The sequence below is a fragment of the Zalophus californianus genome, chromosome 13, assembly GCF_009762305.2.
Source record: "Zalophus californianus isolate mZalCal1 chromosome 13, mZalCal1.pri.v2, whole genome shotgun sequence".
NCBI lineage: Eukaryota > Metazoa > Chordata > Mammalia > Carnivora > Otariidae > Zalophus > Zalophus californianus.
Window position 1 is genome coordinate 93,705,921 of NC_045607.1, and position 27,141 is coordinate 93,733,061.

Below are 27,141 nucleotides of genomic sequence, written 5' to 3' on the forward strand. Positions count from 1 at the left end.
ATTTTTAATTTTGGCCTGATTAGATCTCATTTCTGCACTAAGAGATTCTCTAGTGTCTTTTATGGTTTTTTTCAAACCCAGTTAGTAACTTTATCATTGTTATCTTGAATTCCAGCTCTGACATTTACTTCTATCCATATCAATAGATCTGTGGCAGAGAGTATTACCTCCGGGTCTTTCTGTTGTTGTGAATTCCTCCTGCTAGTCATTTTGCTCAGAGAAGAATGGATGAACGCATGAACAGAATCAAAAATATCAGCCATGACCCAAGCAAGATACACACCCGACAAATCCAAAAAGGTCAGAAACCAAAAAAGAAAAAAAATAAAAAGCGTGTGGGGGGGAACAAGGGAGGGGCAGGAAGAGAGAATATAATCTGAGAGGAGGGTGGACAAAACAGGGTGATCCACTTGGTTGTGAGTGTATTTTGGTCTCTGTGTTAGGAGATACTAAATCCCGAAATTGTAAAGAAGGCAAAACTTATATATATATATATATATATATATATATATATATATATACAAAAATAAAATTGAATAGAGTGAAAGGAAGCCAAAAATGAAGAATATATCTATAAAATATAAAGGTAAAAATGAAAGTTAAAAAAAGACTTAAAACAAAGAATTGATAAAATAAGAAACTAGTTGAAAAGGAAAAAAAGAAAAGAAATGGGAACCATCACAATCCTAGAGGAGAACATATGGCAGTAACATCTTCAACATTGGCCACAGGAAATTCTTGCTAGACACGCCTCTAAAGGCAAGAGAAACAAAGGCAAAAATGAACTTTTGGGATTTCATCAAGATAAAAAGCTTCTGCACAGCAAAGGAAATAGTCAATAAAACTAAGAGGCAACCCATAGAATGGGAGAAGATATCTGCCGATGACATATCAGATAAAGGGCTGGTATCCAATATCTATAAAGAGCTTATCAAACTCAACACCCATAAAACAAATAATCCAGTCAAGAAATGGGCAGAAGACACAGACATTTCTCCAAAGACATACATAAAACCAACAGACACATGAAAAAAATGTTCAACATCACTAGCCATCAGAGAAATACAAATCATTTCTTGCAGGGCTGGCTTGGTGGTCATGTATTCTTTCAGTTTCTGCCTGTCTTGGAAGCTCCTTGTTTCTCCATCCATTCTGAATGACAGCCTTGCTGGATAAAGTAACCTTGGCTGCATGTTCTTCTCATTTAGTACCCTGAATATGTCTTGCCAGCCCTTTCTGGCTTGCCAGGTCTCTGTGGACAGGTCTGACGTTATTTTAATGTTCCTCCCTCTGGACGATGTAAGAAATCTCTTCCGCCTCACCACTTTCAAGATTGTTTCCTTGGATCTAAGATTTGCAAATTGTACTATTATATGTTGTGGTTTTAGTCTGTTCTCATTGATCTTGGGAGAGGTCCTCTCTGCCTCTTGGACACGAATGCTTGTTTCCTTCCCCACATTAGGGATGTTCTCAGCTATGATTTGCTCAGATATATTTTCTAGACCTCTCTTTCTCTCCACCCCTTCAAGGATCCCAGTAATTCTGATATTAGAACGTTTTGTTGAGTCACTAATCTGTCTCAGTTTGATTCCTTAGGTTTTAATTTGTTTTCCCATGCCACTTCGGTTTCCTTCTTTTCTGTCATCTTCCTCTAGCTCACTAATTTGTTCTTCTGCCTCGTTTACCCTGGCAGTCAGAGTATCCAGTTTCGACTGCATTTCATTCATAGCATTTTTGAATTTGGCCTGATTCGATCTCATTTCTGCCCTTAGAGATTCTATACTGTCATTAATATTTTTCTCAAGCCTAGATATTGCCTTGATAATTGTTACTCTGAAGTCTATCTCTGCCATCTTGGTTATATCCATATCCATTAGTTCTGTGGCAGAGGCCACAGGCTCTGATTCTTTCCTTTGTTGGGGGTTCCTCCTCCTAGGGGAGTGTTGAGGGAGTGTACAGAGTCCTAAATATCAACCACAATCCAGGAAAGATGCACCCTGGGAAAATCGAGTGTTCGGAAGCCACCACCAAAAAAAAGCCAAAATGAAACCCGAGAATAAAATTTATGAAATTAATTTTTTTTAAATTAAAAGTTTTTAAAAAGGGGTGAGGAGAGGGGGTATAATCTCAGTGTGGGCAAGGTAGGGTGTTTCAGTACTTCCTGGGTGTATTTTGTTCTCTTTCATAGAGGACACTACTTCCCAGAGTTCCAGGGAAAATAAAACTGGTACACATATAAAGGTAGTATTGAATAGGGAAAAAAGGACTACACTGAAGTTTTTAAGTATTAAAATAGATGTGTGTGTATGTGTGTGTGTGAAAAAGTTCAAGTTAAAAAGGTACTGTGAAAAGTTATATTAAACATCTAGATGAAGTGAGAAAAAGGTAAAAAGAAAAAACAAGAAACAATAAAAGGAAAAAAATATAGGTGTGAAAAAGTACAAATTAAAAAGCTATGAAATATGTTATATTAAACATCTGGTTGAAATGAGAAAAAGGTAGAAAAAACAAGAAACATGAGAAAGAATAAAAAAAAAAACTGGGGCACCTAGTTGGCTCAGTCAGTTAAGCGTCTGCCTTCAGCTCAGGTCATGATCTCTGGGTCCTGGGATCGAGCCCTGTGTCCAGCTCCCTGCTCAGTGGGGAGTCTGCTGCTCCCTCTCCCACTCCCCCTGCTTGTGTTCCCTCTCTCACTGTGTCTCTCTGTCAAATAAATAAAATCTTAAAAAAAAAAAGTTGTATCTGAGAAATAAACCAGCCGTAAGGTAACATCTGGAGCTCAGTATACTATTTTCCCCTGGTGTTGGGGTTTTATGGCTTTATGGGGACCCTAGGGTTGTCGTCCGCTTGTCTTCTGGGGGAGGGGCCTGCTGTGCTGTTTTTCAGGCCACCCTACTTGGGCTGAGTTGTCCTGCCCCTTATGTGGGGTCTGGTTTCTGTGGAAACCGGTTTTGGGGGCTTTTGTTCTCTGGCAGCTTTTCTGCCTTTTCACCTTTTCGGAGGGTCAGGGCGAAGGAAAATGTCCACACCCAGACCTCCGCCCCAGGGCAGGGAAACCACAGTGTGCTCCTTTCTCAACCCTCCAGAACACAGAGTCTCCCTTTTTGTAAGCGCCTGCCAAAAACCCGCAGCCTCCCATAGGCAGTGCATGCCCCCAGCAGCCCTCTCAGTGGTTGACTTAGGCCCCTGGTTGTCTCTGCCCTTTGTGCTTCTAAAACTGTGACCGGTCCCCGTCCTGGGTCAGAGTCTGCCCCAGGTCTGCTCCTACGTGCCCCCTTAGCTCCTGGATCCTGAGTGAGCACTGTTACCAGGCCCTTCCCCTTCTGCCAGGACTCCTCTGCAAGTTATTGCAGTGCCCCGCACAGGACGTTTTTGCAGTCCAGTGTTATATTACTTTCCAGGTGCCAGGTATGTCAGGTCCCTCCGCCTTCTGTTTATCTTCCGATATCAGCCCGCAGAATCACAACTCCATCCTTCATACCTCGAAACCGAGGATTTTCTGCTTCTAGATACGTATTTCTGGATATATATATCTGGAATATATATCCAGATATTATTCCTACATTTTACATCTCAGGCTGACATTGTGGGTGTTCAGAATTGTCTGGTAGATATCCGGCTAAATTCAGGGGACCTGTTGAATCAAAGTCCCCTTCTCCTCTGCCATCTTCTCCCCCTCCCCCGCATTTAGACCATTTCAATTCAAAGTAATTATTGATAGGTATGTACTTACTGCCATTTTGTTAACTGTTTTCTGGTTGTTTTGTAGCTCTTCTCTGTTCCTTCTTTTGCTCTCTTTCCTTGTGATTGACTTTGTTTAGTAATATGCTTGGCTTTTTATTTTTTGTGTGTATCTAGGTTTTGGGTTCGTGGTTACTTTGGGGTTCATATATAACATCTTAAGAATAGAGCAATCTAGGAGCGCCTAGGTGGCTCAGTCGTTAAGCGTCTGCCTTCAGCTCAGGTCATGATCCCAGGGTCCTGGGATCGAGCCCCGCATCGGGCTCCCTGCTCCATGTGGAGTCTGCTTCTCCCTTTCCCTCTGCTATTCCCCCTGCTTGTGCTCTCTCTCTCTCTCAAATAAATAAATAAAATCTTAACAACAACAAAAAAAGGAATAGAACAGTCTATTGTAGGTTGATGGTCATTTAAGTTTGAACATACTCTAAAATAACTTCGTTTTTACTTTCTCCTCATTTTATATATATAATGTCATATTTTACATCTTTTTACTTTGTGATTTTTAAGATGTAGTTGATTTTGGAATTTTTGTATTTTAACCTTCATACCAGCTTTATAAATGATTGCCTACTACCTTTACTGTGTGTTTGCTTTTACTAATGAAATTTTTCCTTTCATGATTTTCTTCTAATTGTGGTATTTTCTTTCCACTTAAAGTCCCCTTAAAATTTCTTGTAAGGCCAGTTTAATGGCGATGAATTCTAACTTTTTTTGTCTGAGACACTTTTGATCTCTTTAATTATGAATGATAACTTTGCCAGCTATTCTTGGTTATATGTTTTTCCCCTCTCAGCACTTTGAGTGTACCATGGTACTCCTTTGTGTTTCTGCTGAATACACAGCTGATAGCTTTATGGGGTTTCCCTTATACATAACAAGTTGCTTTGCTTTTGCTGTTTTTAAAAGTCTCTCTCTATCTTTAATTTTGCCATATTATTATGTGTTGTGCCATGGACATCATTTGGTTCATCTTGTTTGGAATTGAACTCTCTTTGTATCCTAAACCTAGATGTCTGTCTCCTTCCCTAGTTAGGGAAGTTTTCAGCTATTCTTCAAATAATTTTCTGCTTTCTCTCTTTTCGTTCTGGGATCCCTGTAATCTTAATGTTTTCTTGCTTAATGTTGTCCAAGAGATCCATGAACTTACCCTCATTTTCTTTAAATTCTTTTTTCTTTTTGCTGTTATGCTGGGGCTTCTCTTTCCCTGTCTTCCAGGTGGCTGCTCTGCACTTCTGCATCCCGTAATCTACTGTTGATTCCCTCTGTTGTATTTTTCATTTCAGTTATTGTGTTCTTCAACCACGATTAGTTCTTTTTTTAAAATTTAAATTGAATTAGCCAACATACAGTACATCGTTTCAGATGTAATGTTCAGTAATTCATCAGTTGCATATATCACCCAGTTACATTTTCTATCTCCCTGTTGAAGTTCTCCCTGAATTCATCCACTATTTGCTCCAGTCTGGTGAGCATCTTCATGAATTTTACTTTGAATTTTTTTTAAAGACTTTATTCATCCATTTGACATAGAGAGCGCGCACAAACAGGGAGCAGGAGAGGGAGAAGCGATGCAGGGCTTGATCCTAGAACCCTGGGACCGTGACCTGAGCCGAAGGCAGAGGCTTAAGCAACTGAGCCACCCAGGCACCCACCCTTACTTTGAGTTTTTATCAGGTAGATTACTTATCTCCATCATTTCACTTAGCTATTTTCCTGAGGTTTTGTCTTTTCTTTCATTTGCAGCATATTCCTCTGTCTCCTCATTCTTGGCTTTCTTTGCTTCTATAAATTAGAATAGCTACTTCTCCTGAAGTTGTAGGAATGTACTTGTATAGTATTCCCCTGTGTAGACTGTGTGCACTTTCATGGCTGCCATTCTCTATAGGGCCTTTCTGTTTTTTGTTGTGAACAGGCTGTTCAGTCAGTCCTCAGTTTTTCCAAAGGAATTGCTCTATAAATAGGTGTATATTTGGTATGTCCATGGAGGAGGTGAGTTCAGGGTCTTCCTACATCACTATCTTGGACCCTTTCTTGCTGAGATTCTTTTTAAAAATTAAAGTATTTGCAGGCAGTTCATAGATACCTACTTTCTTTCAGGTTACTTCAAATTTGTTCCTTTGGTGGTATCATATTTCCTTGATTTTTTTTTTTTTTTATGTTTCCTTGTGTTGATGTCTACACATTTGAAGGACCAGTCACTCTTCCAGGCTTCGTGGACTGGCTTTGGTTGGGAAAGACTTTCACATGTGGGTGGGTATGAGCGCTCTGGCTGAGTTGGGTGTGGCAGCTTCAGCTTTAGGGTGGCACAGCAATGACCCTGGCTCTAAGGGGACACAGTGGTATTGAATATGGGCAGCTTTGTTAGCTCAGTCAGCATCATCAAAGACTGACGATTTCCATGGGAGTAGCGAGGGCTGCTGGGGTTCTGCTCTCCCTTTCCTCTACATAAGGATGTCGCAGTTTAAGGGATCTCTCTTGGCACCAGGATCCAAGGCATGGACAACATTAGATAGTAACACCGGGGTCTGGGGCATGAGAATGCATGGTAGTTGTACAGCCATGGGGGAGGGGGTTCACAGCATTGGCTTCTGCTCCAGAGGAGCACAGTGGCATGGACCCTGGGCAGCTCTGTCGGTTAGGGTCAGCATCAGTGAAGTCTGCACTAGACCCTGGTGGTGAATGGCAAGGGCTGCTGATGTCCTCAGTGATGAAGGCTGTTGGGGTCCTCCTGCTGTCCTTTGGCCTGTAGAGGGGGGTTGCAGATCACACTGGGCACCAAACCGCTGGGCTAGGGGATGGAGTGACACAGGTAGAATGCTTCCTTCACTTTCCTTTGTGTACATCCATGGATTTTGTGCTCCACTAGGTTGCTGCAGCTGCTTAATTTTATTCTGGCACTTTCCCAGATCTGTTTTTATTTGTGGGTAGTTATTGTTTTGTGTAAGAATGGGGTACTGCCTGCCTAGTCTGCCATCTGCTGTCCCTCCTTGTTTAGTTCCTGTTATGGTTGAAAGACATATGATTGGATAAATACTCAACATTTTGCTTATCCATTCAGCTACTGGTGGTTTATAGTTTACAGTGTACAAGTCTGGCATCTCCTTGGTTAAATTTATTCCTAAGTATTTTATTCTTTTGTTTTTTTATTATGTTCAGTTAGCCAACATATAGTACATTAGTTTTTGATACAGTGTTCAGTGATTCATTAGTTGTGTATAACACCCAGTGCTCATCACATGCCCTTCTTAATACCCGTCACGCGGGTTACCCCATCCCTTCACCCCTCTCCCTTCTGTAACCCTCAGTTTATTTACCCGAGTCCAGAGTCTCTCATGGTTTGTCTCCCTCTCTGATTTCTTCCCATTCACTTTTCCCTCCCTTCCCCTGTGGTCCTCTGCACTATTCCTTTTGTTCCACATCTGAGTAAAACCATATGATAATTGTCTTTCTCTGCTTGACTTATTTCACTTAAGCATAATCCCCTCCAGTTCCATCCATGTTGATGCAAATGGTAGGTATTCATCTTTTCTGATGGTTCAGTAATATTCCATTATATTCTTTTAGATGCTGTTGTAAGTAGATGATTTTTCTAAATTTTATTTTCTGATTGGTCACTGCTAGGTTATAGGAAACAACTGATTTTTGCGCTGATCTAATATCTTGCAACTTTGCTGAATTTGTTAATTAGCTCAGATAGTGTTTTGTGAGTTCTTTAGGCTTTTCTATATATAGGATCATGTCACCTGCAAACAGAGAACTGTACTTCTTCATTTCCAATTTGGATGTGTTTTATGTCTTTTTCTTGCCTACTCTGGCTAGAACTCCCAGTACAATGCTGAATAGGAGAGGCAAAAGCAAGCATCCATCCATCCTTTCACCACTGAATATAATGTTAGCTGTGGGTTTTTTGTACTCTTTTTATTTTTTTAAAGATTTTATTTATTTATTTGACAGAAAGAGACACAGTGAGAGAGAGCACAAGCAGGGGGAGTGGGAGAGAGAGAAGCAGGCTTCCCGCTGAGCAGGGAGCCCGATGCAGGGCTCAATCCCAGGACCCTGGGATCATGACCTGAGCTGAAGGCAGACGCTTAACGACTGAGCCACCGAGGCACCTCTTTTGTACTCTTTATCTTATTTAGGACATGACCTTCAGTTCCTACTTAGATTATCTTTTTCCTATATGTGTGTCTGTGTTTTACATATATGTATGTGTATATTTTATATATATAAAAGAATGATAGATTTCATAAATTTTTTTGTATCAACTGAGACAATCATGTCTTTATTTTTCATTTTTAACAGTTTTTATTTAAAGTCATATATATGATTACTTTATTTCTGCATCCTCTCAATTATTTCTTCCTTATATTTGCCCTTTTCCTTTTCTACATGGCAAGATTTGGCTTTACCTTCAAGGATCTTTTTGTGGTCTTTGTCTAGTTTTAATCTAGTGGTAACCACCTTGTGAGGGTGAATGCCCACATGGATGGTTGTGCCATTGGCCTTCTCTCACTGTACTTGTTCAACGTAGCTGATGTATTTCTTCCTGTAAACTTGGACTACTTTGCCAATTTGCTGACCTTTGTAGTGTCCTCGCGCAATCTGTACTTTATCATCCTTTCAGATGGGCATGGATCAAATGTCGTACTTTGTCTCAGCTCTTTGGAAGAGGGGAAGACATAGTCTTGCATTGAGATGCCTGTTACGGTGCTTGCTCTGGTCAGAAGTCAGAAAAGGATTGGAATTCATTTTGGCTGTGCCAGCTGGCACTTCAGCAATTAGCCACAAAAGACATGGAAAAGCCATGTTTATTTTTTCCTTCATTCTATTAATGTCATATGTTATACTGATTAATTTTCATATCTTGAAACATCTTTCCATTCCTGTGATAAATCTCAATTCATCATGATGGATAATCCTCTTAATATGCTGCTAGATTTGGTTAGCAAGTATCTTTTTGAGGATATTTGCATCTGTGTGTGAGAAATAGGGAAATAATATCTATGTTTCCTGTGATATCTTTATGTGGCTTTGATGCCAGTGTAATATTGACATCATGGAATGTTCCCTCTTCTTTGATTTTTTGGAAGAGTTTGAGGATTGGTGATAATTCCATAAATGTTTGGTAGAATTCATTAGTAAAGCCCTTTAGTTCTGAGCCTTTCTTTGTTGGGGGTTTTTGATTACAGATTGCATCCCTTCACTTGATATAGGTCTGTTTAGATTTTCTATTTCTTTGGGTCAGTTTTGGTATTCTTTTTCTAGGAAGTTGTTGATGTCATCTAAGTTATACAATTTGTTGGCATAAAATGGTTCATAGGATTCTCCTAAAATCCTTTTTCTTTCTGGAAGGTAAGTGACAATGTCTCCATATTCATTTCTGAACTTATTAATTTGAGCCTTGTCTCTTTTTCTTGGTCCATCTAGCTAAAGGATTGCCACTTCTCTTTATCTTCTATAACATTTCTTGTTGAGCAGACCTACTAGTGATGAACTTCTTTAGTTTTTCTTTATGTGAATATGTCTCAGTTTCCCTTAAAAAATTCTGGTAAAATACACATTAAATATATAATTTTAACCATTTTTAAAAGCACAAGTCAGTGGCATTAAGTATATTTACATTGCTGTGCTACTGTTACCACTATCATCCACATAACTTTTTTCTTGCAAAACTGAAAATCTGTAATTATTGAACAATAATTCCACATTTCCCCCACCCCCAAAGCCCCAGCACACACCATTCTATTTTTTGTATCTATGAATTTAATTACTCAATGTACTTTATATTGAGTGGAATCATATTTGTATATGTCCTTTTGCAACTGACTTACTTTACTTAGCATAATGCCTTGAGGTTAATCCATGTTGTAGCATGTGCCAGAATTCCCTTTTTTAAAAAGAAGAATATTAACTCGCATGTATATACCATATTTTATTTATCAATTCATCCATCAGTGGACACTTGGGTTTCTTTCACCTTTTGGCTATAGCAAATAATTCTGCTATGAACATGAGTGAAAAAATGATTCTTCATGTCTCTAATTTCAATTATTTTGGGTATATAATGGGAAGTAGAATTAAGGGATAATATGGAAATTCTATTTTTAATTTTTTGAGGAACCACCACACTATTTTTCATAGTGTGTGCCCCATTTTACATTCCCACCAACAGTGCACAGGTTTTTCAGTTTCTCTGTCTTTGCCAATACTTGGTATTTGCTTGTTATTTTTTTCTTTTTTATGGTAGCCATCTAGTGGGTATGAGGTGGTATTTTGTAGCTTTGATTTGCATTCCTCCAGTAATTACTGATGTTGAGCATCTTCTCAGGTGCTTATTGATCATATATATATCTTTTTTGGAGAAAGTTTGTTGAAATCGTTAGCTCAAATTTTAAAGGTTTTTTTCATGTTGTTGAGACGGAGCCGTTCTTTATATATACTGTTATTAAGTCTTTATCAGATATTTGACTTGCAAACATTTTCTCCCATTCAGCAGGTTTCCTTTTCACTGTGCTTATTGTATTCTTTGATGAAGTTTTTAATTCTGATTGATCCAGTTTATCTATTTCTTTTATTGTTTCCACTTTCGTGTTATATCCAAGAAGTGATTGATAAGTCCCACATCATGAAGTTTTTTCCCCAACATTTTCTTCTAAGAGTTTTATAGTTACAGTTCTCACATTTAAGTTCTTTGATCCATTTTGAGTTAATTTTTATGTGGTATAAGGTAACCGTCCAACTTCATTCTTTTGACTCTGATATTCATACAATTCCTGATTGTATGGTCTTGGCACTCTTGTTAAAAGTCATTTGGTTAGTATAATACTCTCTAGCTCCATCCATGTCACAGCAAATGGCAAGATTTCCTTATTTTTTATGTCTAATATTCCTGTGTGTGTGTGTGTGTGTGTGTGTGTATAAATATATACCAACATCTTCTATATCCATTCATCAGTCGAGGGACATTTGGGCTTTTTCCATAATTTGGCTGTTGTTCAGAATGCTGCGGTAAACATCAGGGGGCATGATCCCTTTGAATTTGTATTTTTGTAGTCTTTGGTTAAGTAGTAGTAGTTGCATGTAAGTGTCCAACTGCTAAATTCTACACCTGAAACTAATATTACACTGAAGTAACTGGAATTTAAATTAAAACTTTAAAAAAATTTGGTGGTATATGTAAGGATTTATTTCTGGGTTTCTATTCTATTTCATTGTCTATATGCCTGTGTTTATGCCAGTACTATGATATTTTAACCACTACAGTTTTGTAGTAAGTTTGAAATAAAAAAGTTTGAAACCTCAAACTTTGTTTCTTTTCAAGGTCATTTGGTTTTGACAGTTTAAGTCTATTAAATTCCATATGAATTTTTGGGTGGATTTTTCTCTTTCTGAAAAAATTGGAATGTTGAAAGAGATTGCATTTAATCTGTACAGTGTTGAAAGAGATTGCATTTAGTAGGCAATACTGACATATTACGAATATTACATCAATCTGTGAACACAGGATGCCTTTATGTTTATCGTTTTTTCAAACCCAGCTAGTATATTCATAATTGTTATTCTGAACTGTAGTTCCAACATCTTATATCCATACTGGTTATGTCCCTGGCAGTCAGTACTGCCTCTTTATTCTCTTTTTTGAGGTGAGTTTTTCTGTCTTGTCATTCTGTCCAAAGACTCAGTGAAGGAGAGAACAAAATACTAAAATGGCAACAATGACCCCAGAGAAATATACAAGAAACAAATCAGAAGAGACCCGAAACCCCTCCCCCCCCCAAAATATATATATATATAAAATCAGACAGGTGAACAGAATAGAGCAATACACTGGATCCTCTGTGTATTTTGGTCCATTTGTTAGAAAACTAGATCCCAAAATTGTAAAGGAAAACATATATGTACAAAAATTTAAATACAATAAAAGAATAGAATGTAACTGCAAAAATGAAAATTAAAAGAGAAAAAAGAAGGAATATAAACAGGTGAACAGACCAGGGCAATACATTATGTCCTGAGTGTATTTTGGTCAGTTTATTAGAAGATACTGTATCTCAAAATTGTAAAGAAAGAAAAACTTACATATATGTATATATATATGTGTATATATATATATATATATATATACACATATATACATATATACATATATACAAAAATAAATACATTGAAAGGATAGATTGTAACTGTAAAGATGAAAATTAACAAAGACTTTAACAAAACAAAAAGGAAAAGATAAAAGAATATGATCAGACAGGTGAAGAGAACAGAGCCATACACTAGAAACACATATATATACACATACAATATAAATCACATACAATGAAAGAATAGAATGTAACTGTAACAATGAAAATTAAAGATTTTTTAAAAAGTTGATAAAATAAGTTGGTTGAAAAAGGAAAGAAAAAATTAAAATTGAAAGATTAAAGAACTATTGGGGCGTCTTGGTGATAAGTTGATTATGTGTCTGTCTTTGGCTCAGGTCATGATCCCTGGAGTCCTGGGATCGAGCCCTGCATCTTGCTCCCTGTTCAGTGGGGAGCCTGCTTCTCCCTCTCTCTCTGCCTGACACTCCTCTTATTTGTGCTCTGTGTCTCTGTCAAATGAATAAAATCTTGGGGAAAAAAAAAGAATCATGGGGAAAAACCATGAGTTCTATATGCTATATTCCTCTAGTGCTGAAGTTTTGCAGTTCTCAGTGATCGGTAAACTTGGTTTTAGCTGGATGTTCTTGCTGATCTGGGGGAGGGGCCTGTTGCGTTGATTTTCTTGTGTTTTTCCTGGGCAGAATTGCACTGCCCTTGCCAGGGGGCCAGGCTAAGTAATCTGTTCCAGATTGCTCTATATGGCTTTTGTTCTCTGAAGGCTTTCCACTCCGCTTTAGAGGATGAGAATGAAAATGGCGACCTCCCAATCTCCAGCCCTGGAACCAAAAACTCGGGGCCCCACTCCTCAGTGCACCCTCAGGAAAAAGATCACTCCTGTCTCCCTGGTCTCTGTCTGCACTCTGTGCTAACTCAGCCTGTGACTGAGTATATCTCAGGTACGCGACCCCATTTCAAGTCTCCAAACCCTGCAGACTCCTGCGGTGCATACCTGCACCACTCCTCCCAGGGAAGGAAGGGGGTTCTCGCTGGTTCTGCTGCTTGTTGGGCCCCTGCTCAGAGAGCAGTTGCCTGACCGTGCCTTGGTTCGCAGTTTATGGCAACCCCAAGCTGAGAGCCCACTTCTGGGCTCGCTGATTGCAGCCGGCTTTCCCCACTCTGATGCCTGAGAACTCTGCCACATCCAGGCTCCCCCGGTCTTCCTATGACCCTGAGGATCCTGACACCACACTCTCCCACTTAGGATTCCGCCCTGCTTCACCACCTGAGTGCCTTTCAGGCAGGGATGTCCCTCACCGGAACTGACTTCTAAAAGTTCTGATTTTGTTTTCTGCTGCTATATCATTTTCTGATAGCTGGCTGACAGGGGCTCCCTCCCCCCATGGTTTATCTTCCGACATCTCACCTCGGATTCACTTCTCCGCACCTCTTACCTTGCAGAAAGCGGTCACTTTTCTATTTGTAGAGTTGCAGCTATTCTCTTCTTGGATATCTGCTTGAGTTTGCAGGTGTTCAGAATGATTTGATAGCTATTTAGCTGAATTCCTGGGACCAGACGAAACTAAGGTCTCCTACTCCTCTGCCATCTTGGACTCTCTCTCCCGTAGGTTGACTTTTAGTTTTGTTGACTGTTTCCTTTGCTGTGCAAAAGTTTCTTATCCTGATGAAGTCCCAATAGTTCATTTTTGCCTTTGTTTCCCTTGCCTTTGGAGACATGTCTAGCAAGAAGTTGCTGTGGCCGAGGTCACAGAGATTGCTGCCTGTGTTCTCGTCTAGGATTTTGATGGATTTCTGTCTTAGAGTTAGGTCTTTCATCCATTTTGAGTTTTATTTTTGTGTATGGTAAGAAAATGGTAGTTTCATTCTTTGGCATGGTGTAAGAAAATGGTATAGTTGCATTCTTCTGGATGTCCAATTTTCCAAACATCATTTGTTGAAGAGACTTTTTTTCCGTTGGATATTCTTTCCTGCTTTGTTGAAGATTAGTTGACTATAGAGTTGAGGGTCCAATTCTGAGTTCTTTGTTCTGTTCCATTGATTTATGTGTTGTTTTTGTGCCAGTACCATACTGTCTTGATGATTACAGCCTTGTAGTACAGCTCAAAGTCTGGAATTGTGATGCCTCCAGCTTTGGTTTTCCTTTTCAACATTACTTAGGCTATTTAGGGTGTTTCTGGTTCCATACAAATTTTAGAATTGTTCATTCCAGATTTGTGAAAAATGCTGGGACTTTTTGATACGGATTGCATTGAATGTGTAGATTGTGTTGGGTAGCACAGACATTTTAACAATACTTGTTCTTCCAATCCATGAGCGTGGATTTCTGTGTGTCTTCCTCAATTTCTTTCATAAGTGTTCTGTAGTGTTCAGAGTACACATTCTTTCCCTCTTTGGTTAGGTTTATTCCTAGGTCTCTTATGGTTTTTGGTGCAGTTGTTAATGGGATCGATTCCTTGATTTCCTTTTCTGTGGCTTTGTCGTTGGTGTATAGAAATGAAGCTCACTTTTGTCCATTGATTTTTATATCCTGCCACTTTGCTGAATTCCTGTATTAGTTCTAGCAATTTTTTTGTGGAGTCATTCGGGTTTTCTACGTAGAGTATCTTGTCATCTGTGAAGAGTGAAAGTTTGACTTCTTTGCTGATTTGGATGCCTTTTATTTCTTTTTTGTTGTCTGACTGCTGAGGCTGGTATATCCAGTACTATGTTGAACAACAGTGGTGGGAGTGGACATCCCTGTCATGTTCCTGACCTTAGGGGAAAAGCTCTTCAGTTTTTCCTGTTGAAGATGATAGGCACTATGGGTCTTCATATATAGCTTTTTTGATATTGAGGTATGTTCCTTCTATCCCTACACTGTGGAGAATTTTTATCAAGAAAGGATGCTATATTTTGTCAAATGATTTTTTTCTGCATCTATTGAGAGGATCATATGGTTCTTGTCCTTTCTTTTATTAATGTGGTGTATCAGATTGATTTGTGAATGTTGAACCACCCTTGCAGCCCAGGGATAAATCCCACTTGGTTGTGGTGAATAATCCTTTTAGTGTACTGTTGGATCCTATTGAGTAGTATCTTGGTGGGTATTTTGACATCCATGTTCAGCAGGGATATTGGTTTGTAATTCTTTTTGTTGGAGTCTTTTGTCTGGTTTTGGGACCAAGGTAATGAGTTTGAAAGTTTTCCTTCCACTTCTGTTTTTTGGGAACAATTTCAGAAGAATAGGTACTAACTCTTCTTTAGATGTTTAGTAGAATTCCTCTAGGAAGCCATCTGGCCCTAGACTCTATTTGGGAGGTTTTTGATTACTGCTTCAATAGCCTTGCTGGTTATGGGTCTGTTCAGATTTTCTATTTCTTCCTGTCTCAGTTTTGGTAGTTTATATGTCTCTAGGAATGCATCCATTTCTTCCAGATTGCCTAGTTTGTTGGCATATAGTTGCTCATAATATGTTCTTACAATTGCTTATATATCTTTGGGTTGTGATCTCTTTCAAGTGATTTTATTTATTTGGGTCCTCTTTTCTTTTTGGTAAGTCTGGCTAGGGTTTATCGATCTTAATTCTTTCAGAAAACCAGCTCCTAGTTTATTGATCTGTTTTTTTTTTTTTATTTCTATCATTGATTTCTGCTCTAATCTTTGTTGTTTCTCTTTTCTCTTGCTTGATTTAGGTTAATTTGCTGTGTTTTCTCCAGCTTTTTTAGGTATAAGGTTAACTTGTATATTTGAGATGTTTCTTGTTTCTCGAGGAAGGCCTGTATTGCCATATACTTCCCTCTTAGGACCGCCTTTGCTACATCCCAAAGGTTTTGAACTGTCATGTTTTCATTTTCATTTGCTTCCATGTATTTTTTTTAAATTATTCTTTAATTTCCTGATTGACACATTCATTTAGTAAGATGCTCTTTAACCTCCATGTGGTTGTGGTCCTTCCAAATTTTTTCTTGTGGTTGACTTCAAAATTTAACAAACCGTGGTTTAAAGATATGCATATTATAATCTCAGTCTTTTTGTGCTGGCTGAGACCTGATTTGTGACGCAGTATGTGATCTGTTCTGGACAAGATTCCATGTGTACTCGAGAAGAATGCGTATTCTGGTGCTTTAGGATGAAATGCTCTGTATATATCTGTGAAGTCCATCTGGTCCAGTGGGTCATTCAAAGCCCTCATTTCCTTGTTGATTTTCTGCTTAGATGATCTGTCCATTGCTGTGAGTGGGGTGTTAAAGTCCCCTACTGTTATTGTATTATTATCACTGAGTTTCTTTAATTTTGTTACTAGTGGTTTATATATTTGGCTGCTCCCAAGTTAGGGGCATAAATATTTACAATTGTTAGGTCTTTTTTTTTTTTTTTTTTAAACACTGAAAAATGTTTATTGCTTTGACTGAGTTGGCTGAAACAAAGTGGGAGAGATATAAAATGTGAAAATGTTCTTAGTAACACAAACATACACATACTGTCTTAGTGTGTAATATTAAGTGTCAAATATGTTACATACATTTTGAAGCAAAATTAAAACTATCAGTATAATTATAAAAATAAATCCACCTTTGGAAATGGAAGGAATTAAACTATTTCCTGTGCTCCTTCTAAGTACAGGCAGCACTTTTTTCATTTTAAAATATTTCTTTACCTGGTATGGTTATATTATTCCAGTTTTATTAATGGGCTAAGTGTACTGCTTTTCAAAATTCTTTGAATGTTTTCCTTATTATATATAGTTTATACAGAACCTAAATGTATTCTGATAGAACTCTATGAGCATCTGCAGGTGAACAATTCTCTAAAGCCTGCAGCTCTAACAGTCAGAAGTAGCTAGAGAAACAGTTCAGTTAGAGTGAACCAGTCCAGTCCTGAAATTGTCAATCATTTAGTTATGGATTATATTGCCTGTATATTTTCCTTTTCCTAAGTAAAGAGGCTAGTTTTCTTGCTGTGGGCCTCCTGGATTTCCTTAAACAACTATCTTTTGGCATGAAGATAATTTCGTAAATTTTTTCAGCAGACCTGCTCCCCCGACCAGTTTTTCGAGCACCAGAGGCCATGTTGTGAACGTTGGGAGAAGGTCAGGATAGGACCACAAGGCGTATACTGTTGGATATAGATTTTTCTCCAGTTCAAATAGGATGGGGTTACCACCACATACGTACACAGTCACTGCATCCCCTCTGTGAGCATACAACTTCACAATGTTGAGCTCTTCCTTTCCAGGTACTAAGGCAGAGACCTGATCTGTTCCAAGAGTGGGGAAAGCAGTGGTCACATCAGCCCGCAGCTTTCTCCTGTCCGACCCCTTGATGGCCGTGTTGGACTTGACCCGAAAGGCCTTGGCGAACATGTCTGCTCGGGTGGCCTGGGGAGGGGAAGGGAGAGCACAGAAGCCAGGGCTGTCAGGGAAACGAGAACGTGGAGGCTTCCCGACCTGCAGCCCTGGGGGCAGCCATGCTGGGGCTCAGCTGGAAAAAGGCTACAATTGTTAGGTCTTCTTACTGGATAGATCCTTTTATTATGATATAGTGTCCTTTTTCACCTCTTATTACAGTTTTTGGTTTAAAATCTAGTTTGTCTGATATAAGGATGGGTACTCCAGCTTTCTTTTGATATCCATTGGCATGATTAATTGTTCTCTACCCCCTCACTTTCAATCCGGAGGTGTCTTAGGGTCTAAATGAGTCTCTCATAGGCAAATTATCTATGGGTCTTTTTTTTTTTTTAATTCATTCTGGTACCCTGTGTCTTTTGATTGGATCAGTTAGTCCATTTACATTCAGAGTGAATACTGAAAGATATGAATTGAATGCCATTGTATTACATGTAGTACCTGTAAAGTCGCTGTTCCTGTATATTGTCTCTGTTCCTTTCTAGTCTTTGTTACTTTTCGTCTCTCTCTCTGCTCAAAGGGTCCCCTTTAATATTCTTGCCGGGCTGGTTTAGTGTTCACAAATTCCTTTAGTTTTTGTTTGTCCTGGAAATTCTTTTTCTATTCTGAATGACAGCTTTATAGATAAAGTATCGTTGGCTGTATATTTTTCCCATTTAGCACAGTGAACATATCATGCCAGTCCTTTCTGGCTTGCCAGGTCTCTGTGGACAGGTCTCCTGCCAGCCTTTTGTGCCTACTCTTGTAGGTTAAGGATTTTTTCTCCTGAGCTGCTTTCAGGATTCTTTCTTTATCTTTGCATTTTGTAAGTTTCATTACAGTATGTCTTGGTGTTGACCTGTTTTTGTTGATTTTGAGGGGAGTTCTCTATGCCTCTTCGACTTGAATGCCTATTTCCTTCCCTAGATTAGGGAAATTCTCAGCTATAATTTGTTCAAACAAACCTTCTGCCCCCTTTTCCCACTCCTCTTCTTCTGGGACTCCTGTGATACAGATATCATTTTGGTTTATGGAACTGCTGAGTTCCCTAAGTCTGCCTTCATGATCTAATCGTTTTCTTTCTCTCTTCTTTTCAGCTTCATTATTTTCCATAATTTTTTTCTTCTGTCATCATCTGCTCTGCTTCTCCAATCCTTGCAGTGATTATATCCAGTCTGTTTTGCATCTGAGTTATAGCATTTTTTACATCAGCCTGACTAGTTTTTACATCATTTATCCCTGCAGCAAGTGTTTCTCTGCTGTCTTCTGTGTTTTTTTCAAGTCCAGCTAGTACTCTTGTAACTATTGATCTGCGTTTTGTTCAGATATATTGCTTATATCTGCTTTGAGCAAGTCCGTGGCTGTGATATCTTCCTGACTTTTGTTTTGGGGAGAATTCCTCCTTCCTGTCATTTTGGCTAAGTTTCTATATTTTGAGTGTTATGAAAGCTTGTTATGTTTCCTGCACCTCAAAGTAATGCTATATTAAAAAGAGGTCATACACTGTCCAGGGCTTGGCACTTCAGAAAGTGTTTCTGGTGTATGCTGTGTGCACTCTGCTGTTGAGTTTTGGCTGCTCTTTCCCAGTGGTCCATCCTCTACAGAGTTCCTCCTTGCCTGGGGAGTGTTTGGACCATTAACTAGGTTTGCTTTAATTTATTTGTTAAGATAAGCTTGGAAAAGAAAAAAAAAAAAAAAAACCTGATCCAAGACCAGAGAAAAGGAAAAGGAACAAAAAAGTGAAGAAACAAAAAACTATAGGCCTGATTCTAAAGAATAAGAAAGAAGGTGAAAGAGTAAGGAGAGAAGAAAAATCAAAAGCCTGATCCAAATAATAAGAGAAGGAAACAAACCAAGAAGTGAATAGGAAATTATAAGCCTGATACCAAAAAAGTAAAAAAGAAAAATGTACATATATATAATAAAAGGTTAAAAAGTAAATTTAAAAAAAGTGAGGGGCGCCTGGGTGGCTCAGTCGTTAAGCGTCTGCCTTCAGCTCAGGTCATGATCCCAGGGTCCTGGGATCGAGCCCCACATCGGGCTCCCCGCTCAGCGGAAGCCTGCTTCTCCCTCTCCCAATCCCCCTGCTTGTGTTCCCTCTCTCGCTGTGTCTCTCTCTGTCAAATAAATAAATAAAATATTAAAATAAAATAAAATAAAATAAAAAAAGTGAAAAACTTTAAAAAATGAAAAAGAAAACGAAAGCAAGCCTGGTCCTATTTCCACCAAAACTGAAGCTCACACACTTTGTAGCACTCTTTAATCAGTAGACTTGGTACATGGCAGGGGCCTGTGTTGGTCTTATGAGGGACACTTCTTCTGGGCTGGCTCATAAATAGTGTTGCCCTTGTAAAGATGACCCTGCCAGGTGCAGGGGGGCAGGGTTTGGTGTAAGCGAGTCCAGCCTCCACTGGAGGTGCTATGCTTCCCTTTGAAGTCTAATTGTGCTGGTGGGCAGGCAGAGGGAGAGGTGATGAAGGAGGAAGATGGCGTCACCCCACCCTCTTGTCCCCAGGGAGGGCAATTTGTGGCTGCCATTCTTCAGGAGGTCCTCATGGAAAAGTGAATAGTCTCCTGTGTCCCGGGCTTTTGTCAGATCTCTGCCCTTAACCTGTCTGTGCCTGGGTTGTCAGCATGTCCGGCACCACAGATCTGCTGTATATTATCTCTGGCCAATGGCTAGGATTCAAAACTCTAAATTTTATAGTGCCTGACAATGTATGGATCCATTTCCCTCCTCTGAAGGAGAGCCTTGTAGCACACCTGGCACCATCCTGTCCCAGAAAAGCAGTTGCAGAGTGCGCACATGGTGGCTAGAGTCTATTGTGATGAACAGCAAAAAGCTGTGACCGAGTTATCTGCTGTCTGCGCATGCCTCAGTCCCCTACTCTGTTCTGTTCTGGAAGAGCAGTCGCACAGCAGCTTGAGTCTATTGTGGCACACAGTGAAACTCTGTAACCAGGTTATCTGCAGTCTGCATGTGTCACTGCTCTCTGTCAGTTCTGTCCCAGAAAAGCAGCCACTCGGTGTGCACATGGTGGCTTAAATCTATTGTGGCTCCTAGTGAAAAGCTGCTACTAGGTTATCTGATCTCTCTGCACACCTCTTTTCCTGCTTTTAAACTCCACTCAATGGCTCCCGGCTGGCTTTTTGTCTTTGGAGAGGCAAATTACACTCTTCCAAATGTGCTCCAGGAAGGGGAGCTTCTCTCCTAGTGTGACCCAGGGGATCCCCTCACTGTGGCTTATTGTGCAAACCCTATGTGCTGCACTCTCTTCTGCTCTCTCCTTGACTTTGCTCCACAAAAAGGGTTCCCTCCCCTTTGCTGCCTTGTGACTTTTCTCTTCCCCAATTCACCACTCTGAACCTCACATCTGCCATGTTCTTTCCCTCCAGTTGTGTAGATTGTTTTCTTAATCCTCAGATTGTATTCCTAGTTCAAAATAGTTTCCTGTTGATCTAGCTGTGTTTGAGGGATAAGGCAAGCTCAGAGTCTCCCTACTCTGCCATCTTAACTCCTCCCTCTAGGTTTAGTTTTGATAGAAAGTTGTATACAAAAGCTTTATACGTTTACTTCTTTTCCTATACACGGTAAGTTATTGATGTCAAAATTTGCATCTTTTTATATTGTGAATCTCAACATATTTATATATTTTTATTTTTGTCTATTCTATATTAGATTGATTTTTCTCACCACTACTACAGTATTTCAGTTGTCTCTATTTTTCTGCATATTTACCTTGACCAGTGAGTATAATACCTTTATTTGCTCTACTGTTGCTGTTTAGCATGCTTTCCTTTCAACTTGAAGAATTCCCTTTAGCGTTTCTTGTAAGAAAGGTCTAGGGGTGAATGAACAACTTCAGCTTTTGTTTATCTGGAAAATCCTTGTCTCTCCCTTGCTTTTGAAGGATAGTTTTGCCACATACAGTGTTCTTGGTTGGCAGTTTTTTTCTTTGAGTGCTTTGAGTGTATTGTCCCACTACCTTCTGGCCTGCAAGGTTTCCACTGAAAAACCTGCTCAGAATCTTATGGGGGACCCTATTCATGAAGTCGCTTTTTTCTTGTTTTTAAAATCCTTTGTCTTTTGACAATTTGATTATAATGCTTCTTGGTGTGCAGGTCTTTGGATTCCTCTAACTTGATTCTGTTAAGCTTCCTCGATTTGGATGTCCATTTCCTTCACTAGATTTGGGAAGATTTTGGCTATAATTTCTTTGAATAAAATTCAGCATTATGTGCCTTGATATTTGAAGCCATCAGGACTTCAGATGACATACTGGCAAGTTCTCTCCACTCTTCTTTGTCTAACAACCCTCCTTATCAGAGACTAGGTACAGTGCCTTATTCATGAGAAGTAGGTTTCAGTTCCTTGATAGCCCGTAGAGTTACTCAAACAAAACAGTAACATAATCCTTTGGAAACCAGAGGACTGCAAAGCCTGTCTCCCATCATGGAAGGATTGGTGCTTTGTTTCTACGAGAATAGACACTTAGTCTATTAGATACGGTTTTGTCTTCGGTGCGTGCATTGCTTTTGCCAAAACTACCATATGTGGATTCACAGAATGTCTTATCCACCCTCATGGTATTCCATACGGCATTGCTTCTGGTCAAAGAACTCACTTCACAGCAGATAAAGAGTGTGAATGGGCTAACGCATGGAATTCACTGGTCCTACCATTTCCCCACAATCCTGAAGTAGTTGCCTGAAGTGAACTGGCCTTTTGAAAATTCATTTACAGTGCCAGCCTAGGTGGCGGTACTTTGCAGGGTGGGTGCAGTGTACTCTTAGCAGGTGTATATGCTCTAAATCTGCCTTCAGTATATAGTGTTGTTTTTCCCACAGTCAGGATTCACTGGTCCAGGAATCAAGGGGTGGGAATGGGAGTAGCTCTACTCACTGTTTGCCATAGAGATCCTCTAGCAAAAATTTTGCTTCTACCAGGAGACAACAATAATTCTATTGACCTGAAAATGGAGATTCCGTCTCCCCCAGCCACTTTCAGATCCTCATGCCTCTCAATAGACAAAAAAGAGATCACTGTAGTGGTGGGGGTGATTGGTCCTGAATATTAAGGAGAAATTGGGCTGCTACTACACAGTGGAGTTAAGGAAGGAGAGTGTCCAGAACATAGGAGATACCCTAGAACATCTCTCATGTCCTGTGATTAAAGTCAATGGAAAATTATAAATCAGGCAGAACTAATGGCCCACTGAGAAATGAAAGTTTGGGACACCTCATCTGGCAAAGAACCATGAGCTGAGGGGCTTACTGAGGGCAAAGAGAATACAGAATGGGTAGTAGAATAAGCTAGATATAAATACCAGCTACAACTACATGACCAATGAACTCTGTACAACCAAAAATGAACTAGCATTTCCCTACAAAGTTGTATCACATTAGGCAGAAGTATGACTTTGTCATCTTTATTTTGAGAATAAGTATGGTTTAAAGAGATGTATGTAGGTGTCAAGTTGACAAAGGGTGGGCTGTGATGGATAATTCTATGTGTTAACTTGGCTAGACTATAGTACCTACTTATATAATCAAACACACATCTAGGTATTTCTGTGAAGGCATTTTGTAGTTGTAGTTAAAACATCTACCATCAGTTGACTTTAAGTAGAAATTACTCTTAGAAGTGTGGGTAAGCCTCATCCAGTGAGTTCAAGGCCATAACACCAAAATCTGAGGTTTCCTAGATAAGAAACTATGCCCTAAGTATGCTTACTTGCCTTTTTTTTTTTTTTTTTTTTGCCTATTTTCCCCTCTGGGAATCATGAGTTTGTTCTTTATATCTGAATTTATCTCTGTATTTTGTTTATTTGTGCTTCCAAGCATACTTTTCACTGGGGGTTTTCAGCCTGCTGGCTTGTCCTGCAGATTCAGATCTGTCAGCCCCTTAATCATATGAGCCAATTCCTTAATAAACACACACACACCCCTATTGGTTCTGTTTTTCTGGAGAACTCTAATACACAAGTTCCTTTGCTTTCTGTTTCATTTAGTTTGTGCCATTAAATACTTTTGTTTTTTATGTTCTTTTTCCTTGAGCATTTACTTGTTATTTTTCCAACTTTTTGAGTGAAATGCTCATTTACTTCCAATATTAGTGTCAAATAGTGGTATCTTGGCTATTGATTTTAACATTTTAGTTCTCTATTTATGATATATATTGGGTACATTGTTATAAAGTTATAAATGTTATTAGGCTTCCACTATGATTTCATTCCTTGATACATGAATTAATAGAATTTTGTTTAGTTTTCTAAGTGTAAGAGGCTTTTTCTTATTTGTAACTTTATTGTATTTTGGTCTAGGAAATGTTAACATCAGCCCCCAGATGTTCATTTTGTACTTTTGTTCATCTTTTGATTATTTTCATTTTTCAAGATAAGCCATATACATTAAAATTTTATGATTTTCTAGAATTCCTGTGCTGGGGAGTGGGCATATATGTTAGTACAATGTGTCCTGTTTCAGGGATCCTGATTACTTTAGAAGTTGTGATAGAAGAGCTGAAGTTGGAAATGGGAGTTTCTAATATTTTCCTCTGTACCCTGAACATTCTACATGTTGTGTCACTTATTTCTTTAAAAACAAACCAACCAACCCCCACAAAACCCTAAATGGTAGAAATTATTACCAATTTCAAGGATGACAAATATCTGTCCCACGGATAGAATAAATATGAGTCATGTGCTTGGCTTGCAGGCATGTACACAGAAAACATGGCCTCCGATATCCTGAGTCATGTGTCCATTTGTGCTGCCTCTTCTCTTCCTGGACCAATTCTTCTGAGAGTTATTAGCACATTTCAGTCTGGTTCCTTCTGGAATGGAGCCAGGAGACCAGAGAGGGGATGGTGCTGATTGCAAAACCCTATCCCTTCCAGGAGACCCAAGAGTGAGTAAGTAGTGGTTTGCTGAGGAAACCAGAATCTTCTTACACAGACTGAAAAGATAGACCCTTCATTCTATGCTCCGCTGGGCCAACCATAGGCCAGGCCTTCAGAGCCTCCAAAAGATTGTGTGGATTTAATAGAAAAAAAAATCGTGTCCCATCTTTCTACCATTTTTAAAAAAGAAGGTGATTGGAGTTTTTTGTTCCCACATGGAACAGAAGCAGCACCATAGTTGCTTGGAATAAGAAAGGCCCATTTTCTGTTCTGATCCCCCAAAACACACCACCACACAAACTTCCCTTGTGGCTTTCAGCTCTAGCCCTAGGAGATATAGCTAAGGCCACTGCACTTTATTGGAAATGTGGTGCTTATGAGGCCTAAGCATTTTTTTTCCCCTTTTTTTGGTAAAGTTTTGAGTTTATGTACAATTATTGAAGTACTACTTACTGATCTGAAAAGTTATTCAGCACAAGAGCAGTAGTAGATCTTAAAAGTTCCTGAAAAAGAAATCTCCAGGCCCAGATGGTTTCACTGGAATATTTTACTGAACATTTGAAGAAGGATTATTAATAACAGTGTTAATATAGTCTCTTCCAGAAGAGAGGAGGGAACATTTCCTAACTTATTTTATGAGGCCAGTACTACCCTAATAGCAAAAGCAGACAAAGAAAATGTAAGAGTATAAAACTACAGACCGGTATCTCTCATGAAGATGCATGCAAAAATCCTCAAAATTAGCAAATAGAACCCAACCATGTGTAAAAAGAATTATGAATTCAGTTTTCTTAGTGGTTATGTAAGGGCTCTAGTTGATCTAGAGTTTTGGGGTGTGGTTTTTGAGGAATTGGTCGACTTCTTCAAAGATAGAGAATTCTGAAGTAAAACTGTTCACAGCACTCCCTTACCACCCTTTTGATGGCTCCCAGATCTGTAGTGATAGCCCATTTCATTCCTGATTTTGATAATTTGTGTTTTTGCTATAATTTTTGTCATTCTTACAAGAAGTTAGTCAAGTTTATTTTACTTTTTAGAGAACCAGCATTTTATTCCCTTGATTTATCTATTTTTCTGTATGAACTACATTGATCTTTGCTCTTTATTATCTCTATCCATTTGCTTCCTTTGGGTTCTACTTCTCAAGTTTCTTCAGGTATAAATTTCAGTTACTGGTTTGAAACATTTTGGTATGTATGATGTATTTAGTGCTGTTTCCTTCTCATGGTGTTAGCTGCATCCCACAGACTGAGATGTTGTATTTCATTTTCATTCAATGGAATACATTTTTTAATTATTTCCTTTGCGACAACTTCCTGTTTGACCCATGGTTTAGTACTATGTTGTTAAATTTCAGAGTCTTTGTAAATTTTTCTGTTGTCTGTTATTTACGTCTAGTTTGATTCAATTGTAGTTAAAGAATATACTCTTTTAATTCTTTGAAATTTGTTGAGGTGTGTTTTTTGGTCCAGAATATGGACTGTCTTGGTGAATATTCCACTGGTGTTTGAAAAGCAAACATATTCTGTCGTTTTTGGGTGGAGTGATACATATGTCAGATCCTGGTGCTTGATTATAGTATTCAGGTCTACTACATCCTTGCTGATTTTTGTTCTGTAGTTCTCAGTTGCTGAGAACTCAACAATAATGATGAACTTTCTCAAAACCTGTTTCAGCTCTATCAGTTTTTGCTTCATGCATATTTGTTATTTGGTTCATTCACAGTTAGGATTGTTATACCATCCTGGTGCATTGATTCCTATATTATTATATAACACCCTCTTTGTCTCTGGTCAGTTTCTTTGCTGTGAAGTCTATTGTATTTGATATTAATATGGGAACTTACGCTTTTTAAAATTAATGATTGCATGGTGTATATTTTCCCACCCTTTTTACTTTCAATCTACCTATGTCACTGAATTTAATAAAGTGTACAGTTGGGGAGTTGTTTTTTTTTTAAATCCACCCTCACAATCTTTGTCTTCTGATCGGTGTAATTAGAACCAGGCTTAAGGTAATTAATTACTGATGTGTTAGGGCTTAAGTTGGCCATTTTATTACTGAATTTAAATTTGTTTCCTCTAGGTCTCATTTTTCTGTTTCTCTTTTCTGTGGGTTATTTGATAAGATTCCATTTGGATTCATTCTTCATGTATTTTAGTGTATCTCTTTGTATAGTTTTCTTAGTGGTTGCTCTGGGTATTACAATACACATAAGTCTTTATCACAGTCTATCAGTATATTACCATTTGGAGTGAAGTGTGAAAATGTTATTTTTGTTTAGGGCCCTTTTCCCACTTTTAAACATCGTTGTCTTGAGTATGAGGTGATATTATAACTTTTGCTTCAATCATCACGTGTAATTTTAAAAATGTGGTAGAAGGAGGGCCTGTTTTATGTAGTCATATTTGTGCTATTTTCATGGTGTTTTTTTCTTGCTGATGCTCCAGTATTTATTATTTTTTCTGTTTGAAGAACTTCCTTTTAGCCATTTTTTAAGGTCAGGTCTGCTAACAACAAATTCTTACAGTCTTCTTTCATCTGGGAATGTGTTAAATTGCCTTCATTTTTGAAGGATGGTTTTGGCAGATATTCAGTCTGCAGTTAACAGTCTTCTTTCAGCACTTGGAAGAAAAATGCTGTGCTATGTCCTTGTGACCGCCATAATTTCATGAGAAATCTGTCATTTGAATTGGTGTCCCCCTATGGGTAATGAGACATTTCTCTGGGGTTGCTTTCAAGGTTTTTTTGTTTTGTTTTTAGATTTCAGAATTTTAATTATGTCTTAGTATGGATGTTTTCGGATTTATGTGTTCACCTGGCTTCTTGAATCTGCATATTTATGTTTCTTGCCAAATAATGGGCTGTTTCTGGTCATTTCTTCAAAATATTTCTTCAAGTATTTTCTCAGTCCTACTTCCTTTCTCATTTTCTGGGACTCGACACAAATGTTAGCTTTTTTCGTCTTGTCGCAAAGATTTTTTTTTTTCAGTCTTCTCCATTGTTCAGATTTGCTAAATTCTTTTAATCTG

At 38.7% G+C, this 27,141-nt stretch overlaps 1 pseudogene; it reads right to left on the minus strand.

The window, feature by feature from the left end:
* Positions 1–8,011: 8,011 nt before the first annotated feature.
* LOC113934304 lies at positions 8,012–9,929 on the minus strand (annotated as a pseudogene).
* Positions 9,930–27,141: the final 17,212 nt, after the last annotated feature.